Source organism: Carcharodon carcharias, chromosome 18, assembly GCF_017639515.1.
Source record: "Carcharodon carcharias isolate sCarCar2 chromosome 18, sCarCar2.pri, whole genome shotgun sequence".
NCBI classification, from domain to species: Eukaryota; Metazoa; Chordata; class Chondrichthyes; order Lamniformes; family Lamnidae; genus Carcharodon; species Carcharodon carcharias.
Window position 1 is genome coordinate 23,304,454 of NC_054484.1, and position 25,452 is coordinate 23,329,905.

At 43.9% G+C, this 25,452-nt stretch overlaps 1 protein-coding gene across 6 annotated transcripts in view; it reads right to left on the reverse strand.

The window, feature by feature from the left end:
* The window catches only part of erg (ETS transcription factor ERG), a 272,948-nt gene that overhangs the window by 110,954 nt on the left and 136,542 nt on the right, over positions 1–25,452 (reverse strand). Inside the window, exon 1 of one of the 6 annotated variants that reach the window (XM_041211611.1) lies at positions 16,997–17,112. The exons of the other annotated variants lie outside the window; for them this stretch is intronic. The gene's annotated coding sequence lies outside the window, so the exon portion shown is untranslated. Of the gene's footprint in view, positions 1–16,996; positions 17,113–25,452 lie in introns of those variants that run through there. 6 annotated transcript variants of the gene reach the window in all.

Consider the following 25,452-nt stretch of genomic DNA (forward strand, 5'->3'; position numbering starts at 1 on the left):
TAATGGGGCGAGAAAGCCAAAAATCGGCTACACGACGTCATGAAACTAGTTTGTGATTGTCCGCTCTGCACGCCGATGGCAGGCTGCGTTCCCCACCATTGGATGTCAGGAACCTCAACGTAAATCATTAGCACATTATTGTAAAGCCAGCGCCCCAGACTCAGCCCCCCACTGGATCATCCACCCACTTCGGCGGGAAAACACGCCAACGTGTTTTCACTGCAGCATATATAAGATGTGCACTTGGCAGACTGCTCTTCACTATCAGCACCAACTGGGCACAGTATTGGGCCAGCCTTAATTGGGCCACGTGTGGGAGACAGTGGTGCACCCAGGGCCCCTAACCAGATATTGGTTTGCCTTGTTAGGCCGGATACTGTCAGAATTATCAGAACTATGTGCAGCTTAACTAGTGTTGCTTAAAAAGCCCTCAGTAGGCAGCCACCATAAAAGCTTTCTAAAATTATATGAATATGTAGCTGGGAGGAATCAACCCCACATTGAAACTCTGGGTTGCTGACAGCCAGCACTTGTGCGCCTCCTCATTGACTTTGGGTTCTCTTAGTGCACCACTCCCACCCTCCATACTTCTGGCGCACTACCCACCGTCCCCCCCCAACCCCCCCCCCCAAACCAACACCTATGACGGATGAATAGGGTTGCCAACTGTGATTAAATGTATTCCCGAAGGTTTGATCACCTGACTTGCCCCTAAGTTCCAGCCATTAGTCAGCCAACACATCCATCCTTATGACGTACTGCCTTCCTATGCCAACTGGAAAGCAAAAAGCCTCATTACTGAATTGGATGATGCTTGACTATCAGCCAAGCAGCCTTTTTTCCCCATTTCCAGTATTCTAACATCTGGTAAAGAGAAATGTTCAAAAATTGACAAAATAAAACCCCACAATTTTTTCAATGCCCTGATGATTTTTCTCCGGGGTCGCACACAGCAGTGTCCTGGAGATTGTTGTTCAATTCCTGGAGACTCCGAGTGAATCCTGGAGGTTTGGAAACCTTAAGGATGAGCAGCCTCCAGGGCCCACAGTTCATTGCTAATAAACAAACTTGCCATGGTCCTGACCCTGGTTTCATCATATCCTCTTCAAAATTATTCAGGAGCTAAAAATTGTGCAACTTCTTACCTCCTTTAACCCAGCCACAAATTACAGACTTTAAAACCCACAAAGTTGGTTCCCCTTGTCTTCCACTTGTTCCAACCTTGCTGGTATTGCACATCATTGGCTCTGCAGCCCTTGAGCAATATTGAGTTTGATCTTTTACCTTGGGCTTGTTTTACAATCTCTAACTTCTTGCTGGACAACAGTCTATTTCCCATTATGGGTGAGATTGAGGTGTTTCGTTGAACTACTTGGTGTGCTAAGTGTGTGGAATAGCCCTTTCCCATTACTGTGGTCTTGCATGGATAAAACAAGCAAGACTGTAAAAACTGTATATATTTGCAAATCACATTTTAATTTTCAAAAGCTTAATGTTAAGAATAAGTAAGCTTACTATTTAAAATGTATCTTTGTGTGGAGGGTTGTGCTGCTAGGTTTGAAAGATGAGGAAAACATTCCTATTTAAGCAGCTCAGGAATGTAACCATTAATTCAAACACAAACTAATTATTTGTAAAATGGTCACCAACAACATGGCATTGGAGATTACACAAGAGGATGAAAATGACTAATTCTCTGACTAGGTGTCTGCTTTTTTAATACTGTTGATGAGTTTTAATCCACAAAGATATCCCTCTTGGGCTAAAATAAAAGCAAAATACTGTGGATGCTGGAGACCTTAAATGAAAACAGAAAGTGCTGGAAAAACTCAGCAGGTCTGACAGCATCTGTGAAAAGAGAAGCAGAGTTAACGTTTTGAGTCCAATGTGACTCTATTTCGGAACTGAAGGGAGGTAGAAATGGGATAGGTTTTATGCTGTTGAAAAAGGGGGAAGGGCCAGGTGGAACAAAAGGGAAAGTCAGGGATGGGTTAGAGGACAGGGGAGATTAAATACCAAGGATGTCATGGAGCAAAAGGCAAAGGGAGTAATGGTTGTATTAAAGAAACAAAGCATAAGTCCAGAGTAGGTGTTAATAGCAGAATTAAAGGTCAGCTCAGTCTGAAACTAAAAGCAAGATGCAAATGGATACTTGGCAAAAAAAAATCAAAATAGAGGACAGAGTTCATGGTCTGAAGTTGTTGAACTCAATGTTAAGTCCAGAAGGCTGTAAAATGCCTAATCAGAAGATGAGGTACTGTTACTCAAGCTTGCTTTGGGCTTCACTGGAACATTGTAGCAGACTGAGGACAGAAATGCGGGCATGAAAGCAAGATGGTGAATTGAAATGGCAAGGGGCTGGAAGGTCAGGGTCATGCTTACAGGCTGAGTGGAGGTGTTCTACAAATCAGTTGTCCAGTCTGCATTTGGTCTCTAGGTTTGGTTAGGCACTTTACAGCCTTCTGGACTCAACATTGAGTTCAACAATTTCAGACCATGAACTCTGTCCTCTATTTTGATTTTTTTTTGCCAAGTACCAGCCTGTGGCCAGGATTTTCTGCGTCTGATCAGAACGGGCGTGATCTGTGGCGAGTTAGAAAAATCTCGTGAGAAGCCCCTAGGAGGGTTTCCTGGCAATGTAAATCCAGGAAGCGATTGCCCCCTTCTCCCATCAATGATGGGCTGCATTGCCCACCATCGGACGTTGGGAACTTAATTTCAATACATTTGCATATTATTGTGGCCACACGTCGGAATCAAACCCCCCACGTCAAACCTAAATCCCACGTCAGCGTGATTTTACAATGGCACGATTTACAACTGCCTTTAACTGGTGTGCACCTGGTGACCTGAACTTCAGGGGGATCTCAGAGGTGAGTGCACACAACTTAGTGCAGCGTTTGCAAGGATCCCAATGCGAGGAAGTGGCTCCGTGGATTTGGGGGTGTCAACAGTGGCTTCTTCATGGCTGGCTTGTGGTGCTGGGGCTAGGGCAACAGTGCCGGAGAGAAGGCGACCTTGCGGCTAGGGCAACAGTGCCGGACAACAGGGAATGTCGGTGGTAGTGCAATAGTGCAAAGGTTGGGGGGGGCGGGGGGCGGGGGGTGGGGGGCGGTGGTTGCAGTCATTGCCGCACAGGCTGAAGGTTGCACACTAACATGCTGGGGGATGGTGGGAGAAAATATCCAGGCAATTGGAAAAACATGTCAAAGATGAGCACTCTTCCGCAGCTGAGACTGAAGAGCTTGAGCTCAATTGATAAAAACAAAAAAACTGCGAATGCTGGAAATCCAAAACAAAAACAGAATTACCTGGAAAAACTCAGCAGGTCTGGCAGCATCAGCGGAGAAGAAAAGAGTTGACGTTTCGAGTCCTCATGACCCTTCCACAGAACTAGAGTTCGAGTCTTTCTTGGACTCGAACTCAAGTTCTGTCGAAGGGTCATGAGGACTCGAAACGTCAACTCTTTTCTTCTCTGCCGATGCTGCCAGACCTGTTGAGTTTTTCCAGGTAATTCTGTTTTTGTTTTGAGCTCAATTGACATGCTTGGAGTCAGGCTGGTCAAGCAAGTGTGCCCACTCAAGCAACACTAATTCCTGAGAGTGCCAATGATTGCTCCTCTACTTTCAACCCCTTGCATACACACTTCAAAATCGAATGCATGCTGTGTTGCTACAGAAACATTGGGCTACTGGGCAAGCCTGAGGATCCTCTTGGGAAAGGTGGCCATCGAACACTGATGAAGGGATACACTCCTAATCCCTTGAAATATGTGTAAGTTGACATTGAAAAGTCACCCTTATGGTCCAAGCTAACCGTGAAGCCTTGGAGTGCAGGTTAGGAAAATGCCTGCGCCTGAGATGCAGCTGAGTGGCCGAAGCTGTCGCTGCTCAGCCATGTGGTGTGGGGCAGTGCTGGTTGGGGTTTTGGTCAACTATCATGTGTACTAAACAACGGGCATCCATGGGGCGGCCAGGACTCCCTGGCATGCGTAAAGGAATCTTGGGAGGCAGCTACAAGTGATGATTTGACCAAGAGTGGTCCTTAGGAGACAATTGCTGACCTTTGCATCTCTTTTTGATACTGCAGTGAGGAGACCAGGAAAGAGCCCGGTGATCTCACTGTCTGCCTCATTGCTTGTGGACAGGAGAGAAGACGAAGAAGAATGCATGTACCTCACCAAGGGGAGGAGCAGAACTCTCAAGACCAAGGGGCAGCAGGGCCTCCTCCGCATGCAGAAGATGAATCTCACAGAGCCGTTGCTCACAGGTCCCTCACTAGACCCAAGGTCTACAGACAGCACATGTGCTACTTGCAGGGGAGCGAGAACCAGTGCCTCCAATAACTGCGCATGTCAAGGGAACCGGTCATGCGCATATGCCACCTGTTGCAGGATTTGGCACCCGAAGGAAATCGCCAGTGACAATGAAGGTGATCATCGCATTTAATTTCTACAGCAGTGGCTCCTTCCAGGGCTGCACTGGGGATCTCACAAACCTTCACCCACAAATGTATCCAGAAGGTCACGGATGCCACTTTTGCCAAAGCTCGCAACTTGGTCAACTTCGAGATCAGGCGAGCCAGGAAGCAAGCGCGCTCGGATTTGCTGCGATTTCCCGATTCCCGCAGGTGCAGGGTGTCATCGACTGCACCTCATGTGGCTCTTAAATCTCCCAGGCAACAAGCAGTCTGTGAGCCGCAAAGGCTTCCACTCTCTCAATGTTCAGCTGGTCTGCGACCATAACGAATGGATCATGCAGCCGTGTACAGGATACCCTAGAGGTGTCCACATTACCAGGGTTAATTAGTTTGGTAGCAAGTCTAGAGTCATAGAGGTCCACAACACAGAAAAAGGCCCTTCGGCCCATCGAGTCTGCGCCGGTCAAACAAGTACCTAAGACTATTCTAATCCCATTTTCCAGCATTAGGATCATGGCCTTGTACGCCATGGCATCGCAAATACACATCCAAATACTTAGCCTCTGCCACCCTTTCAGGCAGTGAGGTCTAGATTCCCAGCACCCACTGGGTGAAAAAATTCTTCCTCACATCCCCACTAAACCTCCTGCCCCTTACCTTAAATCTATGCTCCCTGGTTATTGATCCCTCCACCAAGGGGAAAAGTTTCTTCCTGCCTACCCTATCTATGCCCCTCACAATTTTATACACCTCAATCATGTCCCCCCACAATCTCCTCTGCTCCAGGGAAAATAACCCCAGTCTAACCAATCTCTCCTCATAACTAAAACTCTCCAGCCCAGGCAACATCCTGGTAAATCTCCTCTGCACTCTCTCTAGTGCAATCACATTTTGGATAGATCTGGTGGAGCACACCAGTACACTCCTCAGAGGGTGTCATGCATCATCGTGGCTTGCTGCATGCTACACAACCTGATGATGCAAAGTGGGGGAGGACTTGGATGATAAGGAGATGGAAGAACTGCACATCTCCTCCAATGAGGTGGAAGTTGAAGGGGATGAGGGTGATGGGGTCCTGGAAGGGGAGGATACAGGCGATGAGTCCATTGCACTGGCCAGACGAGGCAGGCTAGAATGAGCTTGAGATACCCAGCCCCCTTCTCACGTTGACACTGATGGATGCCAGCAAGTGTCTCAGTGATGGAGTGCAGCTCCTGCAGCAGTGCAGGGCCAACAGTCTGAACCAAAGTCTCCATGACGGCTGCAGCTGACATTACTTCCCAATGTTCCCGAGCTTGTCTGAGCAGCTCCAGCAACTGAGGTATGAATCCAGAGGTTGCTCATCTGATTCAGACTCAGCAGGTTCTTGGCCTCCAGCAATCCTCTGGGGTGTCCCTGCCTCCACCTGCTGTGTGATGTGCTCACCAGATTGTAACCCCGAGGCTACTCTAGAACTATGTCCCACCGAGGTGTGTGTCTCTGCTCTGGTGGAGGGTGTGGGTGAATGCTGTGATGGGACTTTCAATGTCTGTGCCTGTGGTTTCTCTTCCGTGGTTTCCTTGGAGCTTGAGTCGAAGACCTGGCTCATGGACCCCCCTTGACAGATTCCCAGATGAAAGAAAGAAGAGATAATTAGTGTATGGCAGTGGCTTGTGAAACAGGGCACATCAGTCACAGCATGGTTGTCTGGTGGATGTTGCACTGTTGGATCCTCACTTGGTTGAGTGCCGCTGACCTCACAGACAGGACAGGACCGGTCCGCATCCTTGATGGCCAGCTGGATTGCTCTATTTTCCAAAGTCTGTGAGGATCTTTATGTCACAGATTCCTCCACCAGTCTGTGACCTCTCCCTTTTGTTGTGTGCCAGCTTGTCCTGCATGAAGACAGATGGGGAGAGTGTAAGCAGGATGCCTGCCAGGCCAGATGAGAAGGATGCATTCTCATCTGCATTGGCACTGACCACTATTACCACTTCCTCCCATGCTGGATTGGTGATCTTGTTTACTGATCTTCACCCAGAGCAGGAATAGAGGACATTGTGGCTGGTCTCCACCACGTCGAGTAGGCGTGCAAGGGAAGCATTACTAATTTTGGGGGCAGCATGTTTCCTAACTTTGGCAGCCATCAGTTCCCAGCAGCTTCCTATCCCTCGGAGAGTGCTAGCTCATCGCAGGGGCGGCCTTAAAATATGGCACCCAAGTTACTGAAGCTCTGAGGTCACAGCAGGGCGGGCCAATAAGAGGCCGCCCAGCCAGCAATCTGTGCCTCTGATTTTTTTTTCAACAGAGTACCACATGATATGGGGTGAAATTCCGTTATTGCCGTCAAAGGGTCAAACACCCGATTTCCCATCCTGTTTCCGAACATGGCCGATTTCAGGGAAAATCCTGGCTTGGACCTTATTTTTTGCTTTTGGACAGAGGTGACCTTTTTATTCTGCTATTAAAACCCACTCTGGACCTATGTTTTGTTCCTTGACTACAACTATTACTATTCCCTTTGCCTTTTCTTCCATGAGAAGAATATGTTGTGGATCCAACGAGGGATCAGTCTATTTTGGATCTGGTAATGTGTAATGAGGCAAGTTTAATAAGGGATCTCAGAGTAAAAGATCCCCTAGGAAACAATGACCATAACATGATGGAATTCAGCATTCAGTTTGAGAGTGAGAAGCTTAGTTCGAAAACCTCTATGCTAAACTTAAATAAGGGTAATTATTAAGAAACGAGGGCAGAGTTGGCTGGAGTGGACTGAGAAAGGAGTTTAGCAGAAAAGACAAATTGTGAACAAAGGCAGACAATTAAGAAAATAGTTCATGACTCACAACAAAGATATATCCCAGTGAGGAAGAAGGATTGTAGGAAGGGCATAAACCAACCATGGTTAACCAAGGAAGTTAAGGATGGTTTCAAAGTGAAAGAAAAAACATACAATGTGGCAAAGATTAGTGGTAAGCCAGAGGATTGGGAAAGTTTTAAAAGACAGTAGAAGATGACCAAAAAATAATAAAGAAGGAGAAAATAAACTTTGAGGATAAACTAGCAAGTAATATAAAAATGGACAATAAGAGCTTCTTTAAATATATAAAAAGGAAGAGAAAGGCCAAAATCAATATAGGCCCCTTAGAGAATGAGGCTGGGGAAATGATAATGGGGAACCAGGAAATGGCAGAGGAGTTGAATAAGTACTTTGCATCAGTCTTCATGGTAGAAGACACTAATAGCATACCAAAAATGCTAAATAAGCATGGGGCAAAAGTGGGGGAGGAAATAGATACAAAGACTATCACTAGAGAAAAAGTACTAGGGAAACTAATGGGGCTAAAGGCTGATAAGTCACCTGGACCTGATGGGTTGCATCCTAGGATATTAAAGGAAATAACTACACAGATAGTGGATGCACTGGGAGTAATCTTCCAAGTGTCCTTAGATTCTGGAAGAGTCCCAGAGTATTGCAAAACTGCCACTGTAACATGCTTATTCAAAAAGGGAGGAAGACAAAAAACAGGTCGCCATAGTCCAGTTGGCTTAACATCTGTCATTGGGAAAATGTTGGAAGTCTACTATAAAGGATGTAATAGCAGAGCACTTAGAAATGCATAACCTAATCAAGCAGAATCAGCATGGTTTCATGAAGAGGAAATCATGCCTGACAAATTTATTAGAATTCTTTGAGGAGGTAACAAGCAGGATAGATAAAGGGGAACCAGTAGATGTAATATATTTGGATTTCCAAAAGGTGTTTGATAAGATACTACACATAAGGCTACTTAACAAGATAAGAGCCCATAGTGTTGGGGGTAGTATATTAGCATGGATAGAAGACTGGCTAACTAATAGACGACAGAGAGTTGGGATACAGGGGGCATTTTCAGGATGGCAGCCTGTAAGTAGTGGAGTGCCACAACTATTTACAATATATATGAATGACTTGGATGAGGGAAATTAATGTACTATTGCCAAGTTTGCAGATGACACAAAAACAGGTGGGAAGGCAAGTGGTGAGGATGACACAAAGAGTCTACAGAGGGATATAGACAGGTTAAGTGAGTGGGCAAAAATGTGGCAGATAGAACATAATGTGAAAAAAATGTGAGATTATGCACATTGGCAGGAAGAATAGATGAGCTGAATATTATTTAAATGGAGAAAGACTGAAGAAAGCTGCAGCACAGAGGGATTTGGGGGTCGTCGTGCATGAATCCCAAAAAGCTAGCATACACATTCAACAGGTAATAGGGAAGGCAAATGGAATGTTGGCCTTTATTTCAAAGGGAATGGAGAATAAAAATAAGGAAGTCCTGCTAAAACTATACAAGGTATCAGTTAGACCACACCTAGAATACTGGTGAACAATTTTGGTCCCCTTATCTAAGGAAAGATATACTGGCATTGGAGGCAGTCCAGAGAAGGTTCACTAGGTTGATCCCGGGGATGGAGGGATTTTTTTATGAGGAGATGTTGAGTCGATTGGGCATGTACTCATTGGAGTTTAGAAGAATGAGAGGTGATCTTTTTGAAACATATAAGATTCTTAGGGGCTTGACAGGGTAGATGCTGAGAGGTTGTTTCCCCTTATGGGAGAGTCTAGGACCAGAGGGCATAATTTCAGAGTAAGGGGTCACCCATTTAAAACAGAGATAAGGAGGAATTTCTTCTCTCAGAGGGTAGTCAATCTGGAATTCTTTACCGCAGAGGACTGTAGAGGCTGGGTTGTTAAGTATATTCAAGGCCAAGATAGACAGATTTTTAATCATTAAGGGAATCAAGGGTTATGGGGAAAAGGCAGGAAAGTGGAGCTGAAGATTATCAGATCAGCCATGATCTCATTGAATGGCGGAGCAGACCCGATGGGCTGAATGGCCTACTTCTGCTCCTACTTCTTATGGTCTTATGGACATCTTTGGTGTTTAATTCTCTTGCCCTCTCACCCACCCCTGAACTTCTTCAACAGCATAAAACCATGCACAGTTCTACTCCTCTTCAACTCTGCAGAACAGCCTTATTGGACTCGAAACATTATCTTTGATTTTCTCTCCATTGCTGCTGCCAGACCAGCTGAGTCCTTCCAGCATTTTCTGTTTTTATTCCCTCTTGGGCTAGTTTGATAGAACTGCCCCTTGAAGAGTTACGAGAAATTAAATTCAGTTACTGATCAAATACATGTTTGAGTGATTTTTTTGTTATTCGTAAAGCAAGGTCCTCCTAACCCTTCAAGCATTATTGATCTGGAATATTTTTGTGTCAATTTATTTTTTACATACCGTTACCATGCAAAAACATTTCCTACTTTCACATCCTTTCCACCTCATCCAAACTCCCGAGAAAACAGCAGGAAGAGCAAGTGAGAAACTCAAAAATAAATGACTTCCACAGAACAATAAGCAGCAAACAGTAGAAAAGAAAACTACCACCGTCAGGGGACTTGGGGAGTTGATGGTTAGGGTCAGAAATTTTAACCTCCCCTCACAGGAAGTCTGGAGCACAATTGTAATATAAATGATGCTGACACAAGGCCTTGTTTGTTTGGAGCCGAGTATTAGCAGTTCTTTATCAAATGTGCGTTATAAAGATTAAAATTTTAATCATGTACATATTTATTCTAGAGCCACAGATTACCAAACAGGATACATGGAAAAAGCTTGCTGTCAAATTTTCTCTCAGCTCTATCCTCCAAACTTTTCCTCTACCTCAAATTTATTGGTTTTCTCTATTTTCTCCATTTACCATGGTCTTCTCTCTTCTAAACTTGCAAACTCCCTTCAGCTATTGTACCTGACCAATAGTTATCCCTCAACCAACATCAGCACAACCAATTTTTGACCATTTATCTTATCATTTGTGGGGCCTTGCTGTTTTTGGCTGCTGTTTTTAACCACGTTGCAAAAGAGGTTATGCTTCAAAATTACCTCATTGGCTGTGAAGCACTTTAGAACATCCTTATTTTCAAATAGCATTTACCAGACAAATGTAACAGCTAGTTAATTTTCTACCTGTTGTGGAATGCGTTTTCTCCTGCTGACCATCAAGGGCATGTTTGTCTGATGAAAGAAGTAACAGAATCATAGGGCCCGACTTTAACTGGGGGGCCAACTTTCTGGTAGGTGCATTGTGATGCCAAGTTGACAATCACCTTCTGTCGCAAAAAAAAAAATGCCTGAAGGTAATCTAAGCCCAGGCCTCATTTAAATATGCCAGCTGACTTCCCGCCCATCCTGGGTAGGATGACAATGGGAAGTGGAATGAATTTGCCCAGCAAACAAGCAAGTTCACAGGGCTGGCTGCCAGGCAGTCCCACTGGAGACCTGTGCTCGGGGAGGAGTTGGGTGGTGCTCTTACTCCTCTTGGCTCTACAAGGAAATAAAAGAAACATTTTTAACTTTTTCTTTTCTGACTCCAACCCACTTCAATGCCAGTAGGCCCAAGAGCAAACTTGATGCCATTTCCTGCTCGGGTCTCCTGGTTAAAATCTGCAATCAAGTCCAGATGATGTCTCCTGGAGATTGTTAAAAAAAAGCACCCAGCTGCTCTTGGACACCTCTGGAGAGCAGGTTATAATACAAGCTTGTCAGCTCACAGTGGCTCAGGCGTGGTGTAGCTTACTTGGGGTATTTTAAGCATCCAGTGTCCACTGCGCGTTCAAGGAGCGATAGCCCTCGTGGATACGGTACATCTCACCGTTAATGTGTGAGGCCCGCAAAGCCAGGTATATGCAGTGAATGGGAGTCCCGTTACCCTGGCAGAGTCCTGTGCCCACTCCTCCTGCTTCTCCCTGGTTCGGGAACATAGGGCAGGATATTTCATCCAGCTGGCGGGCTCACGCCTGACCCTATCAGGCGTAAAATCACGCAAGAAGACGTCAGGTGAGCATCCCGACGTCATCTCACGCTCGCACGATATTTCGCTCGGCGGGCACATGCAACAATCAGAAATGCGCCCGCCGACAATTAAGAGGGCAATTAAGCCCAAAGGGCACAACTGTCTCTGATTTTTCGTGGTCCGTCCAACCTTCCGGTTGGCGGGTGGGCAAATCAGCCAAGCGGACTTTGCATTTTGCATAAAAGCTCGTCCAAGAGCGGGAAGAGGTTTCTGTTATTAAGTAAGATAAAAATAAAAAATGTATGGACAGCACTTTTTATCTTCTTTCTGTTCGGGTGCCTGATTGTGATACTTGGACATTTTTTTTCCGAATTTTCAAAGCTTTATTTCATGGTTTTTGGGTCTGCAGCTCCCAGAGGCAGCCATCTGTCTTCAGGGAGCTTTCTCTCAGTGCTCGCCTGCGCCAGCGAAAGCGTCATCACCCGCCCTCCTCCCGCCCCCACCCTGTCAGCACTGAGCTTTTCAGCGCCCGGTGCGGCCAGCCAGCGTGAGATCGCAGTCGGGGGCCGATCGCAATCAGCCGTCTGTTTCCCTACCACTCAGGGGCCTGCCGATGGCGCCCACCCACCGAGCTGAAAATTGGGGCCATCATGAAGCCCCCTCTCTAGGCTTACCGCACCTCTGCCACTTCCCTGACCCAGCAATGCATGGTAGACTATGAGTTGTTGGCTCTGTCACCTGCTCCAGCCTGAGGTATAGAAATTGAGGGGAACAGTGACCTTCACAGCCACTGGCAGCACCGTCCTCGTCCTGGTATGCGGCTGTAGGTCTGGCTGGAGAAGGTAGCACAGTTCAGTGATTATCTCCTTGGTGAAACGTGGTCACCCCAGACACTGCTCCTGACTGAGGTAGAGGTAACAGAAGTGCTCCCTGAAGATACTTGATGGATATGGCCTTCTACTGAGAGCTCTCCTTCTCCTTCCTCTGTGCACAGCTTTCCACGCTCTGCTCCTTTTGCTCCATCTCCCACTCATGTTGCAGTCCAAGAGGGACTGTAACTATAGCTCCCTTTGGTTATAGGATGCTTTCTGCTGATAGGCCTTCAAACTCTGCTGAACGCCTTGGAAAAGGCCAGCACCACTCCCTTCTAACTCCAACAACTTTTCCAAATGTTTCCAACAACACTGAACACAGTATTTTCACTCACTCTGCAGCAACAAAAGAAAGTCAAAAGCACCTCAGCTGAAAGTCCCACGCTGATGCCTTTAAATAGCGTTAGTGAGGAGGGGCAGGAGCAGTGGGGGTGGGAGAAGATGAGGTGCGGAGCTCCCCTGGAAAAGGCCTACGATTTGGCCGTAAGAGAACCTGCAAGGTCCGAAAAGGTAGGTCGGGTGCCAAATCAGCTTTTAATACCATTTACAATCACGAACTGTGACTCTGTATTCTTCCAGCTCAAGCATGACATGCCCACACCCTCACATGCAATGGCGAGCTGTGCAGGCTACATCAGATGTGGCGAGAAGCAGCTTAGACACAGCTTTTAGCTTTCCAGGCCTGTGCTGAATTTGGAGGCCTTGGTTTCCCCATCTCCACAACGCACATTTTAAAGAAGTAAGTAAACTCATTCACACTCAAAATGTGCCCTGTCAAATTAAACAATAATAAATGATTCCTAAATATTTGGTATTCTTTTCACGTCAGTAACAATTATATCAACCACAATTAAAGAATTTCTGATAAAATTGCTAGTGATGACTAGAATTTTAACTTTGACTTAATTTCCTAGACTGAGTCCTGTGGTTAAGAATGAGGATCAGAGAGGACATATTACAGATTGGGATGTGGAGAACATTTGGGTTTCCTATGTTGGTCACCCACATTTGCACTTAGTAACCAATGTGACGTGATCTCATTCGATTAAGAGCAGCATATACACATGACACTGACAGACCTGACAGACACTGAAAATAGGTTGTACTTTTATCAGTTGCTGGTGCTTACTGTTGCCAAAAATACATTAGATATTAAAAAGCTCTGATGGAGAGCTTCCAAGGAAACCGATTTCAAAAAACCGTTGGTTAGTATTAAAGAGATGTGGACAAACTGCTGCAATGTGAACACTTATCAAGTTTTTTTTATTCAACAACATAATAGTGAGTAAAAACAAATCTAAGTGATGTTCTCTGTTGTTTACAGCCCTCGCTGACACCAATCCTTCAAACAAAACCAAAATACCTGAAGACTATTTCTCTAATCTTAATCCTTAGGCTACCAGGGCGTTTTATAATCCCCCGGCTGCCCTTTTAACTTTTCTTTTACAATTTACCTCGCAATATAAGACTCGAGAATCATGTAATGTCATATTAATATTGACATTGAGATGTTAGGAATGATTTAGTACCTTAGGAACTTGAAAAGCTTAAAAATGGTTGCAAAAAATTATTGTTTTCATTCTATCGTTACTTTGGTTATGCTGTCTTCTCTTCCTTCTTATTTTTTACCCCTTCCTCATTTTTTATTGCATATATTTATTATGTTTTTATTTTATAATATTTCCCAACCATGTCACCCTATTTGTTATTTCCTTTTGAAAGCTATTATTCACTGTTTTTGCGAAATGAACCCGGTTCCAGCTCATTATCGTCGGCCTATTCTCCCATTTTAAATGAAAATCCATTTCTGATCGGCTGCGGCCCTGTTTAAAGCTACTGTTTTCAGAAAATAAAACAATGTTTTGGACAGGAGCTCAGTCTGATAATGTCATTCGTCATGAGTCAACCTTTAATGTAATTTTTCTGTGACAAAATAATCGCTGGACAAAATAATCTATTGGCAGCCCAGTTAGAAGGAGTAATCTCAATGGTGGTATTAAGGTTAACCGGTTTGGGGGGGAGAGGGGGGAGAGGGGGTGGTGGGGAGGTGAAGATAGATGAATGTCAGGCTTTCTTTATTAACTTTGGTAAAGCAACATAGTCAATGCTAAATATGGTTGTGTTGTTCATTGCTTGTGGTAAGATGATTTATATGGGCTAGGGCTCAATTGCCATCTTTTATGAAGGAAGTCTGGCTGTGGCATTTCCATTGAAGCAGTGGCTAGGTCTGTGGAGCAGTGTGATGATACAAATGTGATATTGCTATTATACTTCAGGCACAGCATAAGATCGCAGGCAAGTTCCCATGCAGCTTGTTGCTTCCCAAGCAGAGCAGAAGAACCCAAGAGCCCTGATCACTGCCAGCAAAAGAAATTCAAATAAGCCTTGAAAATTTAGATATTTTTGTCCACCTTTGCTCTCTCCCAGATCTACTCCAAGTCTCCTACCCTCTTTAATTTATATATTTCTCTCTGAAAGTTTCCTCTACATATAATTTTACTTTCTACATTTCCTTCTGTTACTCCCCCCTCCCCAACTCTTTTTATGGTTTGTGATCCATCACATTCCTGCTTCTGTCTGAGTCTTGAGCTTTACTCGGTTGCTAACAATAATGTTTCCCAATTCTTTAACACTGCTTCCTCCACACACTCCCTCTTTTTCACTGCACAGAAGCCTAATATAAATCATTGAGGTTGATTTTAAGTCCCAGGTGAGAATGCGGCCTAGTGTTCGTTAACATTCCGCTGCTGACTTCCTGATCAAAACAGCCTGGATATCAGTGGGAAGCAGCTGCCTGGCTGTTAAAATCTAGCGCCAGGAGGCCATTAAGGACCAGAGAGTCCGAACCTTGGCACTAATACTGATCAGAAGGAAATGTCTGACAGAGAATGTAGTAGGGTCAGGGGGAAAGAAGACCCAGGCAAGGGAGGGTTAACATTTTCTTGTGGGGCCAAGGAGCATATTTGCTCCTCCTGGGCCATAAGGAAACAAAAACAAAATTAGCAATTTACACTGCTTGTTACATTGAAAAATGGGAACAGGAGTAAGCAGTGCAGTTCCTTGAGTTTACTCCACCATATAATTAGAGATTGGCTGATCAGTACCTTCAACTCTATTTACCTGCCTCCCACACCTCTTGATGTCTTTACAGAAAACCTATCGCTCTCAGTGTAGAAAGCTTCAAATTTCCCAGGAGCCACGGCCACTTGGAGGGCAGAATTTCAGATTTCTACCACCCTCTGTATGAAAGCAGTGCTCTTGGTTACTCTCCTAAATAGCCTTGGTATATTTTTAAGATGATGATGTCCCATCGCCTTGAACTCCCCAACAGAGAAACTAATATCTCCATATCTACACCTTGAATGCTTCTAGCATTCTAAACACTTCAGTTGGATCACCCCTCAACCTTCTACACTCGAAGCCAATTGGCAATCTGCGGACTTTGAAAATCAAAGTCTGATGTACAACCTGACTTAATATAACTTGATTTACCTCATCTCCTCCCTTGGTTGCCTCCTGCACTCTCGTATTTGGTCAAGATAATTTAAAGGCAAAAAATTCCAAAACTTGTTTACTTTTTAAGCTCCATTCATAAAAGAAAATGGCTGAAAGCATTACAACAGTCCTTAATAGCAACTGTAAGACCAGGACCATCCAAAAAATCTGTAGGATGCCAAGCAAAAGCAGCAGACTCATGGATATCTGTTCGGTCGAAGGGTCACGAGGATTCGAAATGTCAACTCTTTTCTTCTCCGCCGATGCTGCCAGACCTGCTGAGTTTTTCCAGGTAATTCTGTTTTTGTCATGGCTATCCCAGCTATGTATATACTGCAGTATATAGTTTGAAGAGTCAACATTTCCTCCATTTGTTTATATGGAAGCCTGTTCTCTTAAGTATATAACAACAAGAAGCCTTTTTTCTCATTAAGTATTTCCACCCTATACTCAGAACAAAGGTTAATCTTATATCATTTACCTGTCAAAATTTCAGCCAGTATAAATATTGTACTCTGAACTTTTCAAACAAGCTTAAACTAACATATTGCAAACACATTGTGCCCTATTTCTAAAGAAAGCATTCTATTATTGTGATATGTGCTACAGAATACTTTAAAACTACTGCCTGTCTTAATTGGCTTATCATGTTTTAAAGAAAGACATTTGTACACTTACTGGTACATCTCAGTTGTCTTCCTCTTATATATAATGTGCTTTTGAAAACTGCTGGTCAGAGGTAACCTGGGAATAGACGTTTTGCTGCAGAATCCCTTCTTCACTGATGTCACGGAGTTCCATTCCAAGTGATATCATGAATAAGAGGTGCTGGCCACACCCCATTCATGATGTCACTGGAGGAGAGCTTTGTGATGCCACTGAAGAAGTTATTAGAAGTGTTCAATTTCATTCATGGGTCTAGTTGGTCATGTGCAGCATTGAACTTTACAAACAAAATCTGCATTTTGCGCTGATTTCAAATGGGCACAATATTGCTGTGCAGTACTGAGAGTGATCTGCACTATTGGAAATACCATGTTTTGGATGAGGCATTAAACCAGGACTGTCCACTTAGCTGAACGTAAAAGATCCAGGAAGAGCAGGGACGTTCTCCTTAGTGCCCGGGCCAACATTTATCCCTCAACCAACATCACAAAAACAGGTGATCGGGTTAATTACCTTAATAATGCTTGCTATGCACACGTGTTCCTGCATTACCTAAATTACAACAGCAGCGACACTTCAAAAAGTACTGGCTAAGGTCATAGAAGGTGCTTTATAAATACAAGTCCTTTCTCGACTCTCTTTGACTTTCATTTCAACATTATCAAACAAGTGGGACAAAAATCAACTGATTGCTGTGCAGTGATCAATAACTGTAAAGTACACACGTGGATATTTAGATCCTGACTGTCTTGCTGAGCATTTTCTCTTTTGCTTCACGAATATCCATCATTGACTGCTCTTTTTCACTTTGCTTGATGTCATCTTTGTACAAGGAGTTGGCAGTGCAATCAGGCATCGATAGATTAGCAGATATACTGTAAACTCTCATCATTGCATCTTCACAGCAGCAGTTTTATTTCTAAAAATATTCCAATCTATGTAACCAAAAGAATTGGGCATGTTTTAAAATGTGATCAATTACATATGAGCCCTGAATTTGGTTCACCTTGACCTGGGCAATGAATGTGTTGGAAAGGTAAGGCCTGTGGCCCCCAGTCAGTATTGATTGGCCCTCGGGTTTCACTAACATCAGACTGACAGGTTCTGGATGCCCGCTAGATCTCTCCAGGCAGCTCAACAGCAAAGGAGACTTGTGTGTCATGAGACCACTGCATCATCAGCAACAGCCCTCAGTGTTGGAAATAGCGGGGGTGAAGTTGATCAGGAGGGGAGACAGGTGGAGTGGGATGGAGGGCAAATGACCAGGAGAGCGAGGGAGGGTCACTGAGCTAAAGGCTTAGCCGTGAGACAACTTCATTCCATCTTAAATGGGAACTGCTCATCATTCAGTGAGCCAAATATATGATTACTGGTTTCATTCTGATAACAATGACTAAATCATTTTAGCACTACTAATATGTCTAAAGTTATAGTATCTCCTCAATAATCATGTAAGATGAATATTTTACTTATGAGTTAACCAGTAACACACTGCTAACATTGTTATGCACAGTACCATGACTCCTTGTTCCTTGCTATTTTCCCACATGGTAAATCTTAAACAGGAAATTGCCTCCCATATGCAGGAAAGGAAAATATGACAGCAAATTTAAAGTAATTTGACATGTAAATAAAGGGGTAGAGATTGGTCTTGAGAGCAGAGGCACAAAATGGATGAATTTGGATTGGTTGCACATGCAGTGCCTGATATTTAATCCCACTGATTGTAATAGAAGACTGGGAAGGGCTGGAAAGAAGAGTAATGGGAATAATCCCAAGTGAAAAAGGGCTCTACAGCAAACACACTTTCCTGCTGATATACACAGTGCACACATCCTTTCTAGGAGTGTAAGGTTTGAGAATAGTTCGACATTGGATTCTGTGAAGATAATTTTGACTTTGGGTGATTGTATACAGCGGGTGGCCCATTTCACATCGCTCCTGATTTATTATTGGCTTAAATGGAAATGAAAATCGGGAGAGATCTGTAACAGGTGGCCAGCCGCATTGATTTCACCTGTTTCGCAATATTAGCCAAGTTGAAATGAGTCCTTCTTGTGCAGCACACACCATTTAAAGGCTAACAATGTCCTCCAATCAAGTAATGGGCAATTTTTCACACCGAGAGCAATTCCTTAGTACTTGTTGTAACCTGGGTGGGTCACACATTGACTATGGAAGAGAAACCCAACAGTTTCAGAGCAGAACATGCTGCGTAAGTGATTGAAGAGCCAGGATTCATTTGCCAAGTATCTTGGGTAGCTACAACTCCCTCAACATGAAACATGGTTTCCATATTGTGTGGCTGTCATCTATAGCACCCTCACTGGTATTTGTAAACAGTCATTTTGGCTTGCAGTTCAAATATTTCTGATGACACGTAGCCTTTGATTCTGAGAAGGAACTAAACATTGATAGGGTCGTGACAAATACATTATGCATTTAAGAGTAATCTGCTGTGTTATTGTATAATCAGAAAACAGGCAGTGCTTTAGCGGGCAGTAAGTCAACCTCACTCAAATGACTGACAATAGACCCAAAGGCTGAGTAAGAATCAGTTTGAGGAAGAGGAAGTGGTGTCGGAAATGAGATTAGACCTGTTCAAAGTGTTGGGGTCTGATAACCCATCTGTGCAAAGAACTGCTTTAACCAAAAGAGTAATTAACCTTCACCAGACTGGCTCAAGCCAACCGTTAAACAGAGCACAAAAACGAAATGCGAGAGAGAGAGAGAGAACAAGAGAGAGAGTTTAACAAATGCTGATTATGCAAACGCCCTCTTGGGCTCCCTGATGACTGCCCACTGCTTGATTGCGCTGTGTACAGGGCCATGAAATACATGAATCATTCCATGTATTTTAGTATCGACACAGCTGAATTCAGCCAGTTTGATGAAAAAGTGCAGTAGCCTTTATTAATAGTTGCATACAATTTTTAGCCATTGTCAGCAGTGGTTCAAAAATTCCCCGAATATTCTCTTCTATAAAAGTTTTCACCAGTAACTTGTTTTCTAGGAAGAATAAAACTGTATTCTAACGATTGTTTCATTTGTTTTTATTGGGAAGGATGCAGGCTGGAATACACAATCCCATGTCGGTTGAGTTTGCACTTTTGGCTGTGTTCTCGTGGGCAGGGCCGAACAATAGCTGAAAGGATTCTCACAGAACAGAGAGGAAATTTAGAAGGCCAGTCACCCTGGGCCACTCTCGTGCATATCCCAGTGACTGGCGTAAGGACGCGCCCAGGAGAAGGTCTCTTTCGTAGCCTTTCTGGCTCGGCAAAAGAGCATATGGTGGAGAAACCAGCAAAAATAAACAGATATCTGGATGTATTGCTATTTGAAAACATGCTATGGACTTTCAGATCATATTTATTGCAGAATTTCCATTGAGCTGAACTATCAACCTAAAGAAAGGAAGACCTTGCAATTTATAGTCTTTTAGGCTATTCCAAAGTGATTAACAGCCAATGAAGTACTTAGGAAGTTCAGTCAATGTTGTCATTTAGTGGTGTAGGTGGTGTAGATAATGCAGATCCCTTTTTACTCAATATATAAAATCTATTTTTTCCTGTACACACGCTACAATTTTAATATAACACAGAACTCCACTTTCATTCAATAACAATTACTGACCCAATGGATAAATGAAATTGAGAAATAATCAGGAATCCCTATATTTTGGGCTCAAAATGTATAGCACAGCAATAGCCTTGGCACAGGAATAAAGGCAAATACAATACTATAAACATTAATTGAATGTAATCTGTCCCGGGCTGTGAGATTAATATATGTCAGGACAGAAGGAATTGGTGTTAATGGACTATTGAAGCAGGTAACATTTTATGGTAGCTTTTTTGAAAGAGGATTCTGGCATATAATAAGAATATGGGCTATGGCGGTTGAATTTTATGCATCTCATCCCAATGTAGGTTATAATTCAAGCATTTATGAAATTTTTTGTGCAAGTAACTCTTACCTGCTAAAAACAAAGGCACATATTACAAAAGCTGTAATTGTTAGCAATTCGGGAGCTATGAGCTCCGACTGAATTAGATTCTGGATGGTCTGAGGCGTAAATTGGAAAATAAATTTTTGGCACATATCATTATGTATTACAGGGGAAGCTTTTATATATGCAGTGAGGCTTAGCTCACGTGAATCGTTGAGTAATAGGATCAGTTTAGACAGAGAGTTTGCTTCCCCTAGTTACAGTCCCTGGGCACTAAAGATATTCACAAATTAAGAAAGGAATTAGGACATAACCTAAAGTGTTTGATCAAATGTATTTTATTCAGTTTCTGTGACTCCACAAATCAAGTTTGTAGCAGATATCACAACAGTTTTCAAACTTGTAAGAATTTTCCTGGATTTCACTAATTGTCTCACATTCAAGATAGGCCAACTTTGATTCCTAGTTAAAATTATCTATGATGTAAAACCCACATGTGCAGGAAAATGTTTGAGGGTCAATAAGCCACAGTACTTCTATTGCATTCTCCTGAAACTGTAGTGGGAGAGTGCCAGAAAGGTCACAGATTAGACCGGGTCCTGGCCTTTCCTGGGAGTTTCCTGGATGGCTGGGAGTGGAACGTCTGCTTGTTCCAAGCAAGATTATCAACACAGGAGCTTCACACGTCAGGGAGTTTCTGCATCTCTGGTCTTCAAAGGGAGACATCAGCCCAAGGGTACTGTCCAACTAAAGTAGATCCCACCTGGGGAATTGGACCCACAAAGAAAGGCAAAGTTAAAATATTTAACCACATGAATAAGAGGGAGAGGCACTCGGGCATTTTTTCTGAGGCTCTCCAATCGAGCATTTTGTGTAAGGACCCACCGTCTGCAATCCAATGAAGGCACCTCATCAACACACACAAGCATAAATGGTGTCAACAGCGGAAATGCTGGGTGGGTCTATTTTGGAATTTACATTGGGCTGCATCTCCAACACCTCTCCCACCTTCCCCCATTGATTTTTATGCCCCTGGTCCTTTTGTTCAGATGAATCCTTTTGGGTGACAAAAACAAAATTACTTAACTCACAATGACAAATGTATCATGGATAATAATGAATGAATCATTTCCCACAGCAAGGGCAGGTGGAATAATGTATGCTGGAGTCCTGAATGTTTATGAGTTCACCAAATTGAAGAGAGAATGTGCAAAGAGATCATGACCAATCCCAGACCAGTGGCTATAGCATAGGTTTGCAGGCCTGCATACCTTGTTTATAACGTGAAGCTCTGAATCCCCCTCTTATCTGCATCTGAACATTTATAGAAAGCTCTGGTATGTCTATAAATATTCAGGAGTTCCACAGACCACTCTACACAATTCTTAATCAGTTACTTTGTAAAGTTGAATCTGCAGCAGTTTAATTGCTCCTTTAAAAATAATGCACAAGCACTGGAGTTTTGGGTCTGTACTTCTTTTTAATTCTGCCACCTTCTATTCGCAAGTTACATTTGCAGTAGAAAAGATGATCACCTTCTGGAAACTGCAAATCCCTCTCTGCTCTCCAGTGGTACAAGCTGTCATAGCTGATAAAACAATGAATTGATAGGACAATCCTATCTGTTATTCTTTTGTTTTCATCAGAAACCACAATAAGCATGAAAGTGTTAATCCAGAAGAAAAGAATTAAAAGTTGATCACACAGGATTCAACTGCTCCTGTGATTCAAAGTATTTACAACAATCAACTATGAATATACACAGGTTTAGTCTAAATGCAATCTGAATGCAAGTATATAATTTCAATGGGCCAAATCTCACTCAAACTTTTCCAACATTTGGAACATAGGAACAGGAATAGGCCATTGAAAGATGAGCGGTGATCTCATTGAAGTGTATAAAATTCTTACAGAGCTTGACAGGGTAGATTGCAGGGAGAATGTTTCCCCTGGTTTGGGAGGTCTAGAACCAGGGGACACAGCCTCAGAATAGAAGGACCAAGATGAGGAGGAATTTCTTCAGACAGAGTATGGTAAGTCTTTGGAATTCTCTACCCTGGAGGACTGTGGCTCAGTCATTAAGTATGTTCAAAGCAGGTCGATAGATTTCTAGATACCAATGACATGAAGGGATACAATGATAGTGCGGGAAGATGGTGTTGTGTTAGAAGATCAGCCATGAGGCTCAAGGGGCCAAATGGCCTACTCCTGCTCCTATGTTCCTATGTTGCTATTCGGCCCCTCGTGTCTGCTCCAGAATTCGATAAGGTCATGGCTGATTTGATTGTGGGCTCAACCCCACTTTCCCGACTACCCTGCCCCCCGCACCCACCCCCCCCCCCCCGCCCCCACCACCCCCCATAACCCTTAACTCCTTTGTCTATAAAAACAATTTATCTAACTCTGCCTTGAACAAATTCCACGACCCAGCCTCTGTTGTCCTCTGGAAAAGAGAATTCAACAAACTCACCACCCACTGAGAGAGAAAAAATTTCCTTCAAGTCCATTTTAAAAGGGAGAGCTCTTATTCTTAAACCATGTCCCCTAATTGTAGTCTCCCCGACAAGAGGAAACGTCGTCCCGGTATCCACCCTATCAAGTCCCCTCAGGATTGTATATGTTTATTTGAACGCTGAATCATTTTCTATCATTTCCAGTCTCTAAAATTGTCCAAACTACTAACTATTCCCATTGAATTGAAGTCCCATAGGACAAATCAGCTTTGACCATTCCCATTTTGAGCACAGCCCTTAAATATAAAATGGTGTCACAAAGACATAGCATAAAATGTGATCTGCACTTTATTGTTCAACAAGCTAAACTCTACTGTTATATTTCACTTAGAAACAAAGTATGTCTCACAGGTCTATTTTCTTTTGTGTAATATCTATTTGTGCAGTGTTTTCTGAATCCCAGAGTGAATGATTGTAGGGTGGTGTAATTTCATCCTGAATTTATATCAATCCTAATGCTCCAAGCACAGAATTTCTTGGCAAATGATTTGACTGTTTATCAGGACTTTGCCAGATTGTTAGGTTATGATACATTTTGCACCATCAAGAAACATATAAATGATCTTGAACAGGCCCACGTAGGGACTTAAATTAAAATTGGCTGATGGGAGCAGGTTAGGTGATTTGGCAAACCAGGAGGACAAATGTTGAAGATTGCAAAAGGAAACGGATAAGCTAGGGGAATGGGCAGATACACGGCAGCTACAGGTCGATATAAATAATGTGAAGTGATACAATTTGGAAAAAAAATCCTAAAATATATGCTGAACTTTATGATGTAACAGAGGGCCAGGTTTTTGAGCCCTGACACTAGCGGGCATCGCTGTGCCTGCAATGATGCCCACCAGTGTCAGGGCTGGAAAATCCCAGCCAGGGAGATAAGAGGGAGGTGAAAATGGTTACGTTATGGAGTCAGGCAGCATAAACTTGGCTTGCATCCCCTTGAGTTTAGAAGTTTGAGGGCTGGGCTAATTGAAGAGTTTAAACAATGAAGAAATGTAATAAGTTAGACAAAGAGAAGCCATACCAAATGGCGCAATCAGAAAATTAGAACCAGGCCATTTAGGAGTGAAATCAAAATGGGAAGGATCTTCCCTTCATCGGCTGGGCGCAGTGGGAGGGCCAGGGAGCGGCCACGAGGTGGACGGTCACTCGCGATCGGGCCTCAACCGCGATCTCACACTGGCTGGCCAATTAACAGCACAACCAGCATGAAAGGCGCGCTGAAAGCCTCAGCACTGCCGGGGTTGGGGGGCAGGAGGAGGGCGAGCAAAGAAGTCTGCGCGTGCGCCGGGGAGTGCGCGTGGGGGAGTGCGTGTGGGGGAACATGCATGAGGGAGCACGCGCTGACAGCTCCTTGAGGGCACAGAGCTGCCTCAGGGAGCTGAAGATTTGGACAAAGGGAAATAAAGATTTAATAAATTATACGCACAAGTCCCCAAATGTGACTCAGTCACATGAAGAGGGACATGTTTAAAATGAGTTGGAAATATTTTATTTTTGCGTCTTTTACTTACTCCTGCCTGTGGATGAGGTTTCGTAAGAAATGCAAAGGCCATCTGGCCTGTTCGCCCACCTGCCAACCAAACGGTTGAGCGGGCAGTGAAAAATACAACTTAATTAATCACTTAAGAGCCTTAATAGGCCTCTTAATTGTCGATGGGGGCGCTGCCGACTCTCGCATGCGCCCACCAACTGAAAGATCGTGAGAGTGCACGATGACGTCAGGATGCTCGCCCGATATCATCGGGTGTGATTTTACGCCCGATCAGGGCGGGCACGCGCCCACCCGACGAACGTAAAATCCTGTCCAATGTGTTGGTATAAATCTGATACTGTCTCACCTAAAAATCTGTGGATGTTGGATCAATTAAAAATTCCAAAACAGACATTACTAGGGTTTTGTTAGGTAGTAGTATCAAGGGAGATGAATCAAAGTCAGATAAATTGATTAAGGTAAAATTCAGCCATGATCTAATCCAATGGAATACAGACTCAAAGGCCTAAAATGGCAAATGGGATTTGGGGTATTATATAGAAGGGCATGAATACAAACGTGAGGAAGTGAAGATGATACAAGATGGTACAAGATGGTACAAGACATTAGTTAAGCTAAAGCTAAATTACTGTTTGCAGTTTTGGGCAGCCCATTGTGGAAAGTGTGACCTGAATTTCTCCCTCCCCCACTCCCTTCCGCCTTCAGGTTTGTAGGCAGCGGGTGAGTGTAAAATTCCGCTAATGGCCTTCCCGCTTGGTTCCCCCCTGTCCAGACCGCTCTACAATTTTACTCTGGGGCAGGCAAGGCCTCGGACGGTCCACCCATCCTAGCTCCAGTTGAGGTCTTCAAGTGGCCAATTATTTACCACTTAAGGGCTGTTTCCTGCCCAGCCTCAATTTTTAGGCTGGCGAGAATAGTTCCCGGATATGGGGGGGGAAGGCCAAAAATAATCGGGTTCAGAACTCGGGCAGGAAGGAGGGGGCACCTTCATCAAAAGTCCCCTTTTAACTTCGGGTGTCCCCCCGCCCTTGCCCCGGTAACCTCTGAGCCTACTCCCCCACCCACGACCAAAGGTCTCTTCCAATCCCCCTCTGTCCACACAGCCCTCCCAGGCCTCCCCTACCCTCCCCACCCTGCAACCCCCAAAACTTACCTCTTCCTAGAATCCCGGGGTGTAGACTGAGACTGTAATCAGCCCCCATCCTGTCCACTGCAACTTCT